The following is an 18,111-nucleotide window of genomic DNA, read 5'->3' as shown; positions in this document are numbered from 1 at the left end:
CTTATATTACATTTTCAAGCTATTAGACTCAACGAATACAATTTAATTGACATTATAGAATAAAAAACTAAAAAATGAAGATTTCAAATGTCTATAAATAATTTAAACATTTTGGAAATGTATGATGAATCTTGTATTGAATTTTCAAATCGTTGGTTTAAATAGATACATTTTTATGAATTTCGCGATTTATAAGTTCTATTATAATGAGGGAAATGTCAGTTGGATGAACTCACTAATATTTCGGAACTTAACTATTACTAATACTATTTAGTATTTAGTGTGAATCAGGGTATAAATCGATCCCCAAAGTTGGCCAAAATACATATTGTACTTTTTTTTTTTAGCCATGTCATTATTGGAGAAAGTACATATAATTTTTTTATTCTAAAAATAGAAATCAATTAAACAATAAATAACTAGATTATTAATAAATTTACCTATTTAATATATATTGTTTACACTTTTAAAGTTTTAACCATAAAATTGGATTTTAAGATAATGAAACAGTTTATTTATTAAACATATATTGAGTTCTATATGACTATATGAGTATAAATTATATTGAGCACTTTAAGTATTTTTTTTTCATTATTCTGAATTTTAACCTTAAAGCTTAATTTCACAATATGTTAACCTGTGGGCTGTGACTATGATATTATAACTTATATTTTTCATGTTTATCTAATACCATGTATTATACCGATATCATATGATGGTAAATAATAGAAAGAAAAAAATGTATAGACGCTGAAATAATTGCAAATATTGAGATTTACATAACATCTGTTGGATAACCTAATAAAATTAATAAAGCACGGAATATACATATTATTATATATACAGCATATATAGCTAATAGCTAAAATATAGATTTATAATCCATCAATATTCAAATCAATGACATTATAAGTATAGCGTGAAGGATAACTGAATCTCATAATTTCCTCTCTAAAAAAATTTCCAACATAACCATTATAGACTAAGAAGGTTATATATAGTTTATCCAATTAAGGAATATACCTTCTTACAATAATATAATACATAATATTATATGATATAGGTAATAGTGAGACTGCGTGAATGTAACATAACAAATATTTTATTATTATTTTTATTTTTTATGAAGAATGTTAGAAAATATTAATTTTCTAGAATTAAATGTATCATTGACTTATGGTTCTAATAAATGCTTAAGAGGACGCTACACTCGCATGTGTCGTCTCCGTCTTACACGCGTACTACATAGCAAATTTTCATTCGCTATATTTAATATTGCGTACTGTTAGTTTTGATATTAGAGTGAATTGACTCATTATCAAACTTTTTGGTAGGAACATTATGTGTGTTCTCATGTTGGGTTTTTACGATATTTTAATTTTTAAATGAGTTATATTGATTTTCAAATATTCACACTTAACATGTTCATAATTCATTTAAAAATTAAAATATGGTAAAAAATAAAAAAACCAATATGAGAACACAGATAATGTTCCTACCTAAAAGTAAAAAAGTGTGATAATGGGTCAATTCACTCTAATATCAAAACTAACAGCACACTATTGATATTGAATCTAGCGAACGAAAATTTGGTATGTAGTACGCGTGTAAGACGGAGACAACACCATGCGGGTGTAGCGTCCTCTTAATTAGTTTAATTTATAATCAATGACATCAAATAAATTATAAGTTAAAAAATATTTTTGTATGTAATTGGGTAAATCTATATGTGAATTGATATAGAATGTAGATAGAACATTAACATTTTTAACAGGCAATCTTGATGTTGAACTATTTTTTACTTTATAAGTATACTGACATACTGCAGTATAGTGTATACCCCAGCGGTTCCCTAACTTTTAGGGTCACGGAACCCTTAGGAAATAGTTTGTGTTTTGCGGAACCCTAATGTTTTTACTTCCAACTCAACCCCATTTTTTCTAAAAAAAACCAGAACTACAAAAATTGTTTCAGACATCACATACATCTGACGGAACCCTTGAGATAGTCCCGCGGAATACACTTTGGGAAACGCTGGTATACCCTATATTATAACTGTGATTAAAATTTGATCGTTTCGAATTTAATTAAAACATTAACAAATACAAAATGAATTAAGTACCCATTATGATTGTATTTAATTTTAGACTCATAAAACCGGAAAATTGATATGATTACAAATTGTATTTTTCTTACATGATTTTATTTTTCAAACTACATCAACATAAATTAATTTTAGCTTATATCTAAGTTATTATCTAATTATTTATTATAATGAATAGGAATTACATACAATATCAATACGTCCATAAATCATAAATGTATAATATACGTATCTATAGGTTAGGTATGACTGAATATGAATAAATTACATACTAAGTATTGACTTTTTGAATACCTAGGTATCGATAGTTGAATATCAATCAAACTAGTTATACCATATAATTCATTTTTAATTCTATAGTTCTATCTACATAATATCAAAAAATATGTATGTTTAATGTTCACCATAATAGTATTTATGATGTGTACTATTTTTTTTAGTAAAATATTATAGATTAACTATTTCAATGCGTTTTTTTCCCGTAAAAATTGATCAAGGCTATAATACCTGAATAAAGTAATGTATATTGTTTCACATAAAATCGCATATATATTATAACCATTTTGTATTAACCAAAATAAAAATGAGCTCATTATTCGTTGTATAAATCAATTCATTAGAATACGCTTGGCATGGCACTCTTCGTACCTGGCCAAAATAAGAAAAAATTACTTTAAATAACGAGTAATATCGATCTATAATAATATGTATAATGCATTCTGTGATGCTCAACCATTTGTTCTATCATTAGAGTTTAAACGATGTTACTCATCTGGTATCGATTTAAAAGTTAAATTGTTCCTATAAAATTCGAGAGGTTAAAATAATACCAATTATCATTTATCATTAATTAATGAGTAACTGAGACTTTTCAACTAAATATTTTGTACTTATTAAGTTAGTGACGTAATTTTATATTAATCCGTGGATGATAAATAATAGCGATATTAAATAAACAACAAACAATAAAGCATTAATCGTATTAAAGGTGTTCACGCTTGTATAATCAATAGGTATACTAAAACCAATCTGATTATTATAATATTATAAAATTTATTACGGTTTATTACAATGAATAGAGAAAAAATTAGATACAGTATTATTAATAATAATCATAGGTACTCGCATCGCACAAAATACGTCACTTAAAATATATTAAATATAATATTATGTTGACATAAAAATAATATTAATTAATCACTCAATAATTAATAGTTTATGATTCAAATGATTATTTTGTATTTTTTTTAAACATATATGTAATATAAAGTATGCGTATTTTCTGGATTTAATGATAAAATATTTTTACGATCAAAACCACGGACTAAGATTAATTTTAGTCCGTGATCAAAACTAAAAGAAGGAAATTAATTATACAACGACATGGATAGGCGTTGTGTCATGTACATATTGCAAGCTAGTAAACTATGTAGATAATAAATAGGTATACAATATACATAATATATTTTATTAATTTATAATAAATAATAATTATCTAGATTCTGTGTGGATTGAAACGTTATTTCAATTCACAATCACAAGCAAGTTGTATTTAAAACTACAGAAAATATTATTAACGTCCTTACTTGGTGATTCATTAAGCATTCTTACTCCTTTTTTTTCTCCATTTATGCAGTTTTTCAAAATTTCATTTTTGTAATTTGTAATTCCTTACTACTTCCTTATACTAAGGACCATTTTTAAATTCTACTACAGATTGACTACGGTGATCTGATGGATGATTCATCTAATGAAAGAAATAATGATCTATTAACTGACACCACGGATTTTTTCTTAAGGTTTATTGTTTTGGCAATTAAAACTTAAATAATTGTTTAAAAAAATAAAAACTTAAAAATATAATAATGATATTTGCAAGCTAGTAAAACCTACTGAATTTGGTAACACTGTACATTTCAAATCCGACGAGGAAATACTGATTATTGAGACCTAAAACGAACTAAATCGTATTCAGTGAGATCTCAGAAATTGTCTCAATAATAATTTTCAGTAACAAAATTGAGACCTTTAAAATAGAGTCTCAAATCAGACTTTAGTGTGTAACTTAAAAAAAACCCATGGTGGCCAACCTGTTAAAGAAAATGTTCTGTAGAGAAACAAACTTATGTTTTTCTTATGAGAACCTCCTTGATCCGTGAACCGTGATTTCCAAAAATGAAAATTAAGCGCTGTGATTGGCTGAATCAATAAGTGGTTACTAATTGTTATACTACAACATTACCATACACCAGAGAGAAGAATCCAATCCTACTCATGGTTTATTTTACATCAATCATAACTAACCATTTATTTGTATATACGAACACTTGATTCATTTCATCACATTAAAAACTATGTTAAATCAAAAAATAATTTTTCTCCAGAAATCATGGTTTACATTATCATGGTGCAGTATACTGTAAATTAATTAGCAAATGATTTTTATGAAAACGTTGACGTTTCAAAATCAAAATTCGAATTCACAGTTTTCAAGTTATTTCACTTCGTGTAAGTATCTGTAGTTTAGATTCTATACTATTAATATTAAATCTATAACGATAGTAGGGTTGTAAAATATGGAGGTTATGATGGTTTTAAAATTAAAGTAATCTGTAATCTATTAACATTCATCATTTCTAAATATGGTCTAAGTTTAATTTAGTAAATCTAATAATTTACATCTATTATATATTTTTGTAAAAACTGTCTTAAGAACATTATCTAATGTCCTTTTTTAAACATTTTAAATTATAATAACTGAAAGATCTATTCGTTCGATTTTTTAAAATTATGTAGGTACCTACCTAATCATATTTTTCTTGAAAATTATCCACTAAATAATTTAATATTTATAGTGAAAAATTGGTATTTCTCATTTGAAAAACAAGAGTTTACATTGCTTCAGGATACTCTTTAAAAATTAAATAGCACAAAATCCTTAAGAATTTGAAAATATGTTTTTCAAGTATATTTAAATATTCCAAGAAACAGAATTTTTATAAATTCATTATCAAAGGAATATATAGTGCTGAGCATGCTTAGTCACTCACTCTACTAAAGTAGTAATTTATAATGTTTTAATTATACAGTTTTCAGTATTCTATATGTATTAAAGTTTTTACAAGAATTTGTGATATTAAAGCCAATTAAAAATGTAGTTTATGTTATGAAAACGTTATTTAATTCAAATTATGTTGAGGTCACGATTGGTACCATCGATTTTTTAGTATAGAATGCGACAGTTATCAATTTAGCAGAATGCCATTAAAACCAAATGTGTACTTAAAATATTTTAACACAACGTGAAACGTTTAAGTCTTCTAAAATGTTGTAATTAAATTGTTAGAGGCCAAAAGCACTACTCTAAATTCTAATAGCGTGGTGCTGTAGTGCGTACTGCGTAATACTGGTACTGACACATTCTATAATATGTATAGCTGCCAGCTGGTATAATATACTTTATCGCGGAAATCTTAGGCATACTTTATTACCTTATCTATAATATTATGTCTAAAATAACTAGTTTCGACCTAAATACAGTTTATTTACAAGCTAGTTAGTATTTGAACTGCATTGCAACTTCCAAGCAATAACAACGATTTTGACGGAATGACAATATTATCTCGTCATTAATCGAGCGCAAAAAACCCCCAAAATATTTAGTATTAACATCATTATGTAAAACGAGTTTTTGGAACTCAACGATGTGGTCGGGAGATAACTCGGGATGATGGTGAAACGTTTACAGCCAGTGGCGGAGTTTAGTCAGTTAACAGTTTAGACAGGGTTGCACTATATAACTGTCAATTTCATGGTCGTTCGAGAAAAAAAACATCGTCGATCATTAATAATAATGCATGAATGCGAGTGATATTCGGAATTATTTTAGCTGCACTTTATTATAGCATAAGCAAAATACTTTTCACTCATCGAACCTTTAAAAATCCGATTTTATTTAATATCCATGACCCATATTATATTATTTTTGTTGTTTTGATTGATTTTGTTCTAAATTTCACTCCAAAAGTTTTTAAGTATGATAATTATTTTGTTTTCTTCCAGATGATCTTATTACAAATATATTAATCTCTAATTAAATATTTTGTCAATTTCTGTTTATTTCGACCGTACGATTTTTGTTTGTTGTTATTGCTAATTATATATTTATATATAAATACATAAAATAATACATAAGTAGGTACTATGCATTTGTGCATAACATTTTACTCGGTATATTATTTAAGTCGAAAGTCCTATAATAGTAGATGATAATATTATAATTTATAATAATTAATGTTACACTTCGCTGTAATAGGTGTTGGAACTCTAGAAACACGTCCCCCTGAAGACTTTTACTTTATGAATAATAAGTTTAGATTTTGTTTTCATTTATTTCTAGCAAAGTAATGATTGATTTGTCCCAGGAAACGGTTATCGTCATTCGTCATGCATTGGTAAATGGTAGGTACCTTTAATATTATAATATTAGACACATAGTTATTGACTTATCAAACATATTATATTTTCATAGTTATTATAAGAAAAATATATTAATACTATTTACTTGGAAAATGGGTTATTGTCAATGACGATATAAAATATACCTATAACACGATAAAATTTTATTTTCTTAATTTTATTATGCGACGTAATTGCGGAACCAATTTTGCGTGGATTCACGGGCTACGCACATCCCATGTCATATGCTACGAGTTGATAGACAATAAAATAAGTGTCTAAACATTACAATTATTATTGTTGTGTTAATTGTTTAATTTACTATATTATTATGTATTTATGTGTAGAGGATGCTAGGAACAAAGTCCCCCGCGGGTTACTGTAAAAATTATCCGCTATGGAACGATATATTCTGAATTAAAATCAACGTCCATTCTCAATAGCTATTTTTTCCAATTTTAGCACTGTCTATAATTTACCTAAATGTTTTTGGCCGTTAGTATTATTGTTTTTAATTCTATTCTTAACCACACGCTGCGTTTTATTAATTCATTCCAATAAACGTAAAATATTATACTCGTTTATTCATTAATGCTGTCATTAATTTTTCCATTCCCTACAGAGTTCGGTTAAAAGACAAGTGTGATGAACGCCGCACAGTGCTTCAACGCCACGGTAGCGCGTAGGCTGCGAACAGACCGGTTTGCCTACGAACACCGCTAGATGTCTCCGCCTCGTCGACCCGTCACTTTTTACCCCGGACCCACGACCACCACGACCGGTCACCGGTACGAAGTTGTTCGGAGTGTCAGTCACGCGTTCCCTCCAAAAACTATCGCACGCGTCGGTCACGCCGATTTTCCGAATTTTATCATTTCGCCATCGACAAGACCATACGTGTTACTGTATAATTGCTGCTTTAAAGTTTTCGTCGTCGTGAAAAAGGACTCACGGGGTTAACTTAATGCCGTAAACGGTCTAGTTACTGGTCGCGTTGTTCTCAACTGCAGTAGCAGCACTTGCAGCTCTGCGGTCCTCGATAGCGTACTGCACGTCCAGAAGATAGAAACGACCAAAAACACAAGGTAAGAAATCCAAAAATTTTATTTTAAAATGGCAGTATTGGCCAACCGTACGTGCACATATTATTATGTACGAGTCGAAGTTAAGCAAATGTTGTAATTTATATTCAATAATATAATATTATGGAGGCGTGGTAGTAATATTAATTAACGAACGCGTGTCATAATAAAAATAAGACTTGCTGCTGCCCAATAAGCATCTACAAAGTATAAATTATAATAAATCCTATAGTTATATAATTTAATAATTAATTATAATATAGAATCACACCTCGTTGACATTGGAATTCACAATTCATAATTTATTTTTGTTTCTGTCCACGAATACCTACCTATTGTTTTGGGATAGGTCCACCATCCACGGGTTACATATCCACAAACACGGGTCGTGTGTTTGTAGTCAAAGGTCGTACATGGCATTCGCATTTTATTAAGGCGAAATTGAATAAAAATCAACAAGTTTTATAATAATTTTAGTGAAAAAATTGTAGCTTATCTAAAAACAAAATGTTATAGTTTAAATTATAATTGCTACCTACTGAGATTTTTAATTTTAATTTATATTTCTTAATATTCGTGGTAGTGAAAATACTAACAAAATAATAATAACATGGTTGGAATTTTCATAAATTTTATTCTTATGTGCTTTTTCATATTTACACTACATATTTAAAATAAATAATTATAATTTATAATATAGTAGAATATAAATTGGTATATTTTATATTTAAAATCCATCAAGCAAATTATGGTAAAATCTGGTTCGGAAATATTTTATGCTTGAGTTTCTCTACAATTTTCGTTGTTCTTAAAAATTATTTTAAGTTCCATCGTGATAAATTTTATTATATTACCTACCTATTGTTTTACTAATCTTCATTTTTCTTTGTGAATAAATTTAAAGTTAGAAAACAAATCGTTTTCTTAACACTTAACTTCGGGTATTTTCTTAAACAATAAAAATAATACAAAAACTAGTATCTAAAACATTATATTGTGGTCACTTTTACACTTTTAAATTAAATCAGAATATAGAAATATTCCATTAAAGTTGATATTGAAATACATTGTATTATAATTAGATCAGTATAATACAAAAATTTTCATAGGCTTTTTTTTGTGATTTTTATCATGTAATATGTAATCTGTACAATTTAGCACAATAAGCATATGCGAGAAAAGTAACACAACAGGCGAGAAAAACGAGATTAAAGAAGCCATCCATTAGTGACACTTTAGACATAGGCGTTTTAAGAGAGGTTTTAAGTTTCACCGCTTATTAATTTGAGAAATGCTGGATTGTTCGATTATCGTGTTTTGGCTTTATAATTTAATTTAGTTTGATTTATTATGTTAATTTCGAAAGAATAGTTCGCGTGCTAATATGTATGTACCACTACCAAGCTAAATAGCACTTATAAAATAGTAATAATTTGCCGGTTTTTTTTAAATTTAACAATAACACGTCGTAGTTACGTCTTACGTATATGGTACCTAAACATACACACATGTTTCGGCAAAGCACTCTTACCTCCGGTCAAAGATAAATAGTAATTTTCTGGTTTACAATAACACACGATACGGTGCGGTGGTTGTATTTGGGTGTAAGGTGTCGGCATACGTACGTGGGGGTTATGAAAATAACATATAAACACAGCGCGCATATACAAGATCTGAGAGTCAATAATTTTTTCGCATGTAGGTAGTAGGTACCGAATTAATGTTGCACACGAGACTATATTATGACCGCTCGCGCGCAAAAAAAAAAACATAAATACTTTCGAAATAGAAATCTGCGACGTCTGCGTCTGTTGCAGAAAATAAGCAAATTCATATTCTCCGGTTTTATATACCATCGAGTATAAACTACCTTTGTATAGTGTATATTGTATATATATATATATGGGATAGGTGTGCACCTATATATACATATAATTTGTATTTATTTATACTTCATCACAATATTATGTTGTGATAATAATTCTCGACTCTACTTTCGTGTAAATTGAATTAGACGTCAAATCGCATGTATGCCTACGTCACAAATCCAGAATTTTTTAGCATTTTAATTTTTAGTCTTGACGTATACCTATGCCATGCCTCCGCATATTAAAGTACTAAACCGCGAGTTCCTGGAACTGGAGAATTTGAAGTATGACGGATGTAACGATGACTAAGTCGGATGTTCGTCATCTGATTACGGTGTGACATCATAATATTATAATGACGTGATGGAGACGCGGTGCGGACAGAACCAATATGATATTATTATGAACAGGTGCAGCAGTACGTTTCCACTGTTCGCGGCGGCATAAAAATAATGGTTTAACAGTGACGGCGGTGGTTGTTTTTTAACGTGTCAAAATGCATCATCATTGTCTGCATGCGTTGCTGTCGGCGTTAAACATATTATAATCCGAACTGTTGTGAAAACTCGTTGAAAATGCCTAATGTAGTTTTCAGTCTTTCGGTTATTTTAAAATGAGCTTTGGTATGGCGATCAACACTATATATACGTATTATAGCATATACTATATTATATACATACGCGTGTAAAAACTAATATAATAAAAGGCGGCTGTCATTCGTATACATATATTGTTGGTGCAATTTTATAGCACGTCGTCAAACTCGTCAAAGTGTTTTCAAATGATTAAATCGTTCGCTCGCTACCAGTGAAAACATTATTTATATAAACATAAAAACGCTGTCTATACTCGCGAGTACGCTCCTATATAATGATAATATATCATCACATATTGTATTGTTTAATCGATCGCATACGAGACGACGAGCGTCACTGCCGAATGGCTTACGCGTGCAGACTTTTAATCAAGTCCAAGTAGGTAGTCACGCGGAATATGTAAGAAACATTTACTGTAGGCAGAGTGGAATGAGAGTAAAACGAACGCGCATATAATTTTTAAATATACTAATTCCATGAAGCTATTGTCGTTTTCATGGATGTTAAACGTGAGGACGGAGACAAAACTGTGAACATTTATGCGTGTACGAAACGTATAAGATAGTATGATATATTATATTATATGTATGCGTTATATGTGAATGCTAAAAAATACCGATCTCGACCGACCGTCGTCAGCTGTAGCATTTTTCAAACAACAAATATAAAGAAATATAAAGAAATATCTCATCACGACAAGATCCTTGAAGTGTATGTACCTATATAATTCACTATGCATATACTGATGTTTAATATTAATAGTAATAATAATACACAAAAACGTGTACACACTCTATGATGACGACGACCTGCAAAGATTACATTTATCGTACATAATATTAAAATAATATTCAATATACCGATGGCGCGTTTGTGGTGGGGAGGGGGTGTTGTACTGTGCAATAAAAACAATAATGTTAAGGTTTGTCAGCTAGTCTGTTCATCGCGATTCTGATTTGAACGAAGTGTATTTGACGACACTTCGAATTATGTTGAATGTAAATAGCACGTTGTGTATATATTATGCATATCGTAATGGTATATTACAACTTACAATAAAACGTATTACCTATGTATATTGTATATATGTTTACATATTACATAGACAGTTTCACGATAGTAAGATTATTCGCTCCAATAATTTGTGTGAACTAAGTCGATGGCAGCGCGCGGCGATGGACATCGGTGTGGCGATAAAAATATAAAATAATATACTTTGTTGTTGGTTTTGAATTGTCTCAATTTTTATGCGGAAAACGATTACTTACTGAAATGTCAAATTTGTATAAATTACAGAAAATTAAAATTTTTTAGATACTGCATATTTTATTTTATTTGTGTACCTACATAAATAAAATTAAATATAATTTGTAACATATACGTTTATCTAGGCGAATTTATCACATAAAATATAATATCTTGCATATCTTTTCATATTATGCAATATTCATACAGAATACAGAAAGTCAAAAGTTTTTGAATTTATTTTAAATTTTAAGAATAGTAAAAAACTTTTTAAAATATATCATAGCACACTGTTTATTATGATATTATGATTATGATAGATACTTGGAATATCATTTGAATGTTTTAATTTGTTAATCATTTATATCCAAAAAAATTTATATTATGTATAGCCCAAATAAAATGTATCGCAATATGGCTTACTACTAACTGCTAACGCTAAGTTAGCTAAATATACTTATCTTAATTAGCGATGCATAGTGCAGAATTATTACGTATATATTATGTGTATCAATTTTATATATGTATGTTGGATATGATACTTTAAATCCAAGATAGTGGGTGGACTCGTAAACTGCACTAGTAAGTTATAAATGTATAAACAAACTAAACAGAATATTATACTTATAATATGTTATAAGTTTCGGAGAAAATCGATTAAACGTGAAAAAATAATAAACATTGATTATTGTCCAAACAGCTTATAACTGATTTTATAATCAATTTAAAAATATTATAAACAGTTCACGTGCTGGAGCTACTGGATCTAAAATTATAGACGTATGCGTGCGGTAGATGTATATCACACAATATCCGTGACAGAAAAAAATGCTTGCTTTATAGTTTCCATATACTTTCATATTATGGGTATTGGGTCTAGTTTATCTATTTGTATACTATTTGTACAAGTCTAGAAATAATAAATAAACGTAAAAATTGCAATTGTTGTTAAATCCGTTAAGCGAGGAATTTATGTATATTACTAATTATCAGGCATACCTCTGTGTATCAGCTTTACAGTGGCGGTCGTTGAGTGGTGACACTTATTCAATGTTGTATTTGACCCCGGTATAACGCATTGCTGCAGCTGGACACAATCGAGTTGATTTAATTAGATATCGATACCATATAATATAATAATAAATTCAATTATCTTTTAACAAAGGTGGTAATAATATTCGTGATCATACAATAATGTAAACAATAACACGTGCACGGTCACCTGATACACCGCGCATATAGGTGCCTATCACGTGTCCTTGACACATATTGATTTCAGGTGATAATGTTACAAAACATCAAACATAAAGTGCCCATCCCCGGAGGCTCGGCAATGCTTGTGGAATTTTGTTCGACTAGGAATCCTTTTTCAGACAAGTCCATTAAATTAAATTAAATTTGATTTAAAATATAATCATGTTATTATTATACGGCGGTGACAATAATAATGTGTTCGGGTATTTTATGATACGTTCAATCGCAATTATAATATTGGCCGCAAATCTGGGTGAGACATGCTAGTAAAATAGTAAACTGCTGAAAAGGTATCAGCTTAGCGCAAAGCGTAGGCTGTGTTCAGCAAATTATTTTATTTTTTTTTAATATTGAAGTCTCTCACCGTGCGTCCTTGTTGACGGTGCGTACGGCGGCGACTTCTGCCTATAATATTATACATTTGTACATTTATACATTATACACCATCGTTTCCGGCTGTATCCGCAAAGCTTCCTACCTGCTTTTAACAAACGAGTTATATAATATACATAAATATTTTAACTGGGTTATTACAATGCCACGGCCGTTCGTTCCTAGACTGATTTGTAAAGTCGAGCTGAGTTTGGCGTTAACCTTGAAAATCCCAAAAAAGTTAACAGGGCTGAATAGAGTAATTTATTACGTAGCAAATAGGTCTACACTCTATGTTGACTGTTATACAGATATAGTGGACATTCCATATGACTTAAATCGTATATAATCAAAATCATTTGTAGAATGTAGGTTTATACGTCAACTAATAAAATAGTGCCTTTATTTCCTATATATTATTATTATTAATCGATGTATATATAATTTAAAATTTCGTCGAGCATCACGGGTGTTATACGCAAATTCCATAAATCCCAAATTCAAAATTGTGTAAAAGCATAATTTTTGTGAAGAAAATAATATAGGTACGTAAATATATCGTTTTAGTTTTTACTATTGATAAAATATTAAAAGCATATAACAGTTAAGTGGCATGAATACTACTTTTTCTATTGCTAAAGTAAGAATACACAATATTCAGTCATGGAAAATAGAGCGTAAGTTTTTCAACTGTTGACCTCAGTCTTATTGTTTTTGATATAGAAACAGCGTTCGATGTACGTGTCTACAAGGCAGCATGGGACGTGGGTATTGCTTTTATTTGAGAATCCTTGAAACGAAGAGGTTATGAAATAATTCTAGGGAACTATATAAAATATTTTTAAAAAAAAATTACAAATGTTTCCTAAGGCTGCAATATTCATTAAAAGCCGCATATGAAGTATTATGAATTTATAAGAAATTAATTATATTGAGAACAATAAATCCATAACATTTGAAAATTGTGTACGTGTCTACAATTCAATTATAATTACTAAATAATATTATGTTCGGCATAAGTCAATGATTTTTTTATGTTTCGAAGAACAATAATATGTAATTTTAATTTTCACTGATCATAATTCATAATTTCGTACCTATACTTACAAATTAGTTTTTTAAATGAAAATAAGCCCGTGGATTCGCATATTATATATAGTGTATACTCTGTATACACACACACACACACACACACAAACACATATATATCGAATGAGTGTTATGAAATCGGATAAGCAGCTAAGTACATTACGTGCATGATAAAAACAAAAATATAACTATAATATGAAAAGGCGTATTCAGCGTGAACCACTGCGATGAGCGAATGAGTCATTCGATACTGTCCACCAGGCACCAGCAGATTTTACCTTGTTTGTCCGTATATGGACGAACGACTCTCGTGCCGGGGGACACTTCTATACATGGCCGTAACCTTAAAAACCGCTAGCGTTAATAATACGCGAGTATTAGCTAGATATTTCACAAACGGACAAACGAAAGATTCACCCCCGAAATTCGGAAATTCTAATAATATAATATCGTACGTGACACGTATTAATATTCTGGATGTCTGGAGGATATGTACACATCAGTACTGCTGAAAACATACGATTAATCCGAACGACACAATATTGTCCACGAATGGATGTGCAACACAGCATCATATAATACATATATTAATTTATTATATACAACAGCCGAGTGCATCCGATGTGTAATACGCGGTGCATTGACGGGGAAGTGTCGTGGTCCAATGCAGACGACTACTATTATGTTATTTTACACACGACCGCGTGCCCTTGAAATCTACACTAGTTTTTGGTCATGACACTGACGTCGTGACTCGCCGGGTACCGTGAATTAATAAGGGTGGGAATTATATAATATTATTGTATACCGAAAAACTAAAATGTAGATTACAATGTGAGCTGTATCATTTTAAACAACTTTTTTATGTCAATATTATTGTAGTTTTTGACAGTAAACTACAAAGATTTCAATTTAATGACATACCTTCCTAGTAGATTGCTGTTGAAAAAATCGTATTTATTGATTTTGGGGCACATAACTACATATTCCATGCGCGTGTCTATTACAACACCTTTTACTATGCAATTCTACCTATTATTATTGATGATAAAAAACGTTACAAATTCGTAGCGCAAGTTTTAAGCTATAACAAATTTAAAAAAAGAGTTAATTTTAATCATAATATACTAATTAGTATTATGCGTTTTAGTGCGATATCTTCTTATCACCACAATTTCAAGGTTATCCTTAAATAAAATATTATCTTTTTAAACATTACTCCAAAGCTACTACTTAATAGTTACCAAACAAATTATATAACTTAAAAATTAGTAGGTATGCCAGTAATATAAATTCTTATATTTGTTGAATACAACACTGTACGTAGTGTAGGTACGTCATAATATTGCATAATAATAAAATATTAATATAATGCAACTTAGGAAAAATTTTTTGATCTGTAATAATCGCGTAATAGCTTGCAACAACGTGGTACTGCCAATCCCTTTATCGTTTACCGAGAATAATCTAGTTAATTATTTGTACACACTGACTACACAGGTATACGTATACGGCACATGCACTATAAAAATAGTTTTTAGAGAAAACGTTTTGCCCAATATAATATTGCACATGCAAATTTATCCCGGTAACTTCGACGATAACAATAATCATATAAAGCTGTAATTAATAAAGAATAATAAGGGTATTTATTGATTTATAATTAAAACAGAACTTTTATAAGGGATATGTCTATATAAAATAGATAAAATAGGAGACTAGATAAAAATATGCACTAGAAATAATCGTACACCTAGTTAAATTATACGGTTATAAAGGCTAAAAGATATAATTTTTTTTTTAATCAACTATAATAAAGGAATGATTGTTTTTAAATATTATCTAAGGGTGCAGAGTTTCAGCCCACTCGGCGACTCAATCACCTCCTTATTGTTTTGTATTATCTTGTATCCCACCACATGGACTAAGAATCGTGACTCAGTAATAAAAACAATAACGCAGTTCTAATGTCAGTGGTTAAAACAAATAAATAAAAACCATCTAATATTCAGGTGCGCGAGTTGAGCTTATATTACATGGCGTATTTTATATTCACTGTACGATAAAAGTGCTATCATTAATTAATTTTCCGTAGGATGAGGTGGTGGGTAAATTATAATTTAGGGTGAAAGTACGGTCGTGTCAAAGCACATGTGTTGTAACTGGTAGTTCTTGTTATGTTTTTTTATTTTTTTTTTTTACCACTGTCTTCGATAAATACGATAAACAACGACATATTATTTTATAAAATCCCATATCTTTGAGATTTCTCGTTGCAAACAAGCAATAGCAATATTATTAATATTATTATTATTAAAAACTTTTATAGACAGTGCACACACATAAAATATAATTTAATCGCAATCACGGATTAACCTCGTTGAGCTTACACTCGAACGGATCACAAAGAGGGAAAGTCAGCGACGGCGCGGTGGTTGCTGCAGCGCTGACCTTGGCAATCAATCGAGGGATTTATATTCGTTATATAGACTTAAACTGCAACGGTAGGAGTGTGCTTGCTTTCCTTATCTTCGATAAAAAAAATGTCCCTAAAATGTTTACTTAATTTTCCATGCATCAGTTTGCTCATAATTACCAGGCACCCAGTTTACATACTTTGCAAATAAATAATAAACCTGAGACTATTTCTCAAGTCTCGTTTCTCGTGACACCACAAGCGACACTCTTCTCTCACGATTTATACGCATAATCCGTACCAAGTTAATGATAGTCACACATAAATTCATAAAATTATATAGTTATAATATAGATGCAGATCGTCATTGCGTCCATGAAAAGACCCAAAACCTCTCGTCAGTCGTTTCTATGTAACTCCTGTGTATAAATTCCATCTCTTATTTTCTTAACTGGTCATCATCTCATGCAACGAAATTCCCAGCGCCTTTACAGCAAACGTGTATTTTCTGTAACCAAATTCATTCTTTGAAATAATCATTATTTAAAATATTATATTAATTTCCTAACCTGTAACTCTAAAAAATCTTATAGGCTACAATAACATAATAACCATCGCATAGGGATTTCTCGTCGTGAATGAACACAATAACAATATTGTTATTATTATCCGGAGATATAAATCGCTATCACGGATTAACCCCGTTGAACTTATATACTCGGACCGTAGGGGGAAAGTTGACTATAGTAAGTTGACCTTGACAATCGTATGTACCTTACTCGTTTTATATCACTCGTAAAACGGCAGCTGCGGTGACGAGGAATTCGCTAAACACTATATATAATTGTAATATATCGGTGTATATGCTTGTACCTATACATATGTACTCGACGTGGATATAATATGACTACGTCTCTGTCGTCGATGTTGTGTGAAAGTGGTCCTGGTGTGGAATTTGCTGGCGTCCAGTAAAAAATCTTCGACAGACGAGCTTAGGAGAAAAAAACGAATTAAATTTTTTTCTAATGTAGTTATCCGCGACTGGTTTTCACTTTTAACGCGCGCGGAGAAATCATTATTATTCCGTTCTCGATCTGGGTCAACAACAAAAATATATTATATGTATGTGCGCACATATGACTTTAGTACGTAGGTACCTGATATATGCATAATTTTGTATACGATTCCCGGAGGGGGATAGGGAACAGATATATAAAAATATTATTATGATGTATTTATCTATATTACGAATACACGCAGGGCGAGCGAACGGTATCAACTTTTTAAAACCCGCGCGCAATCGTTAGCCCCGTGGCCACAGATCGTAATAGCTATTCGTTTATCATAATAATTGTTATTACGCGAACAGTGGCCTGAGCACCGTTTGGAATAAAAACGCACATAATTATTACTTATTATATGACTTGAAATATCGAATATTATATTATATCAACGGTTGATAATATAATCTGCACAGAAAGTATATATTAATATTATTATTATAATATACGCGTAGGTACCTATAAATTTGGCTACCGGTTTTTACAGTAGCACCGCGTAGCTATATATATTATTTGATTATTCCTTGAAAGCGCTCGTTTAATTTCATTTTTCGATTCGTCTATGA

The 18,111-nt window shown here is 30.1% G+C and overlaps 1 protein-coding gene across 1 annotated transcript in view; it reads left to right on the top strand.

The window, feature by feature from the left end:
- Positions 1 to 7,368: 7,368 nt before the first annotated feature.
- LOC107167977 (uncharacterized) overlaps positions 7,369 to 18,111 on the top strand; it is a 59,498-nt gene continuing 48,755 nt past the window's right edge. Inside the window, exon 1 of the mRNA XM_089225282.1 lies at positions 7,369 to 7,647. The gene's annotated coding sequence lies outside the window, so the exon portion shown is untranslated. The remainder of the gene's footprint in view (positions 7,648 to 18,111) is intronic.

The sequence above is a fragment of the Diuraphis noxia genome, unplaced genomic scaffold (genome assembly GCF_037042655.1).
Source record: "Diuraphis noxia isolate RWA-SAM2 unplaced genomic scaffold, SU_Dnox_SAM2 contig0004, whole genome shotgun sequence".
NCBI classification, from domain to species: Eukaryota; Metazoa; Arthropoda; class Insecta; order Hemiptera; family Aphididae; genus Diuraphis; species Diuraphis noxia.
This window is presented reverse-complemented; position numbering and strand designations above follow the sequence as displayed.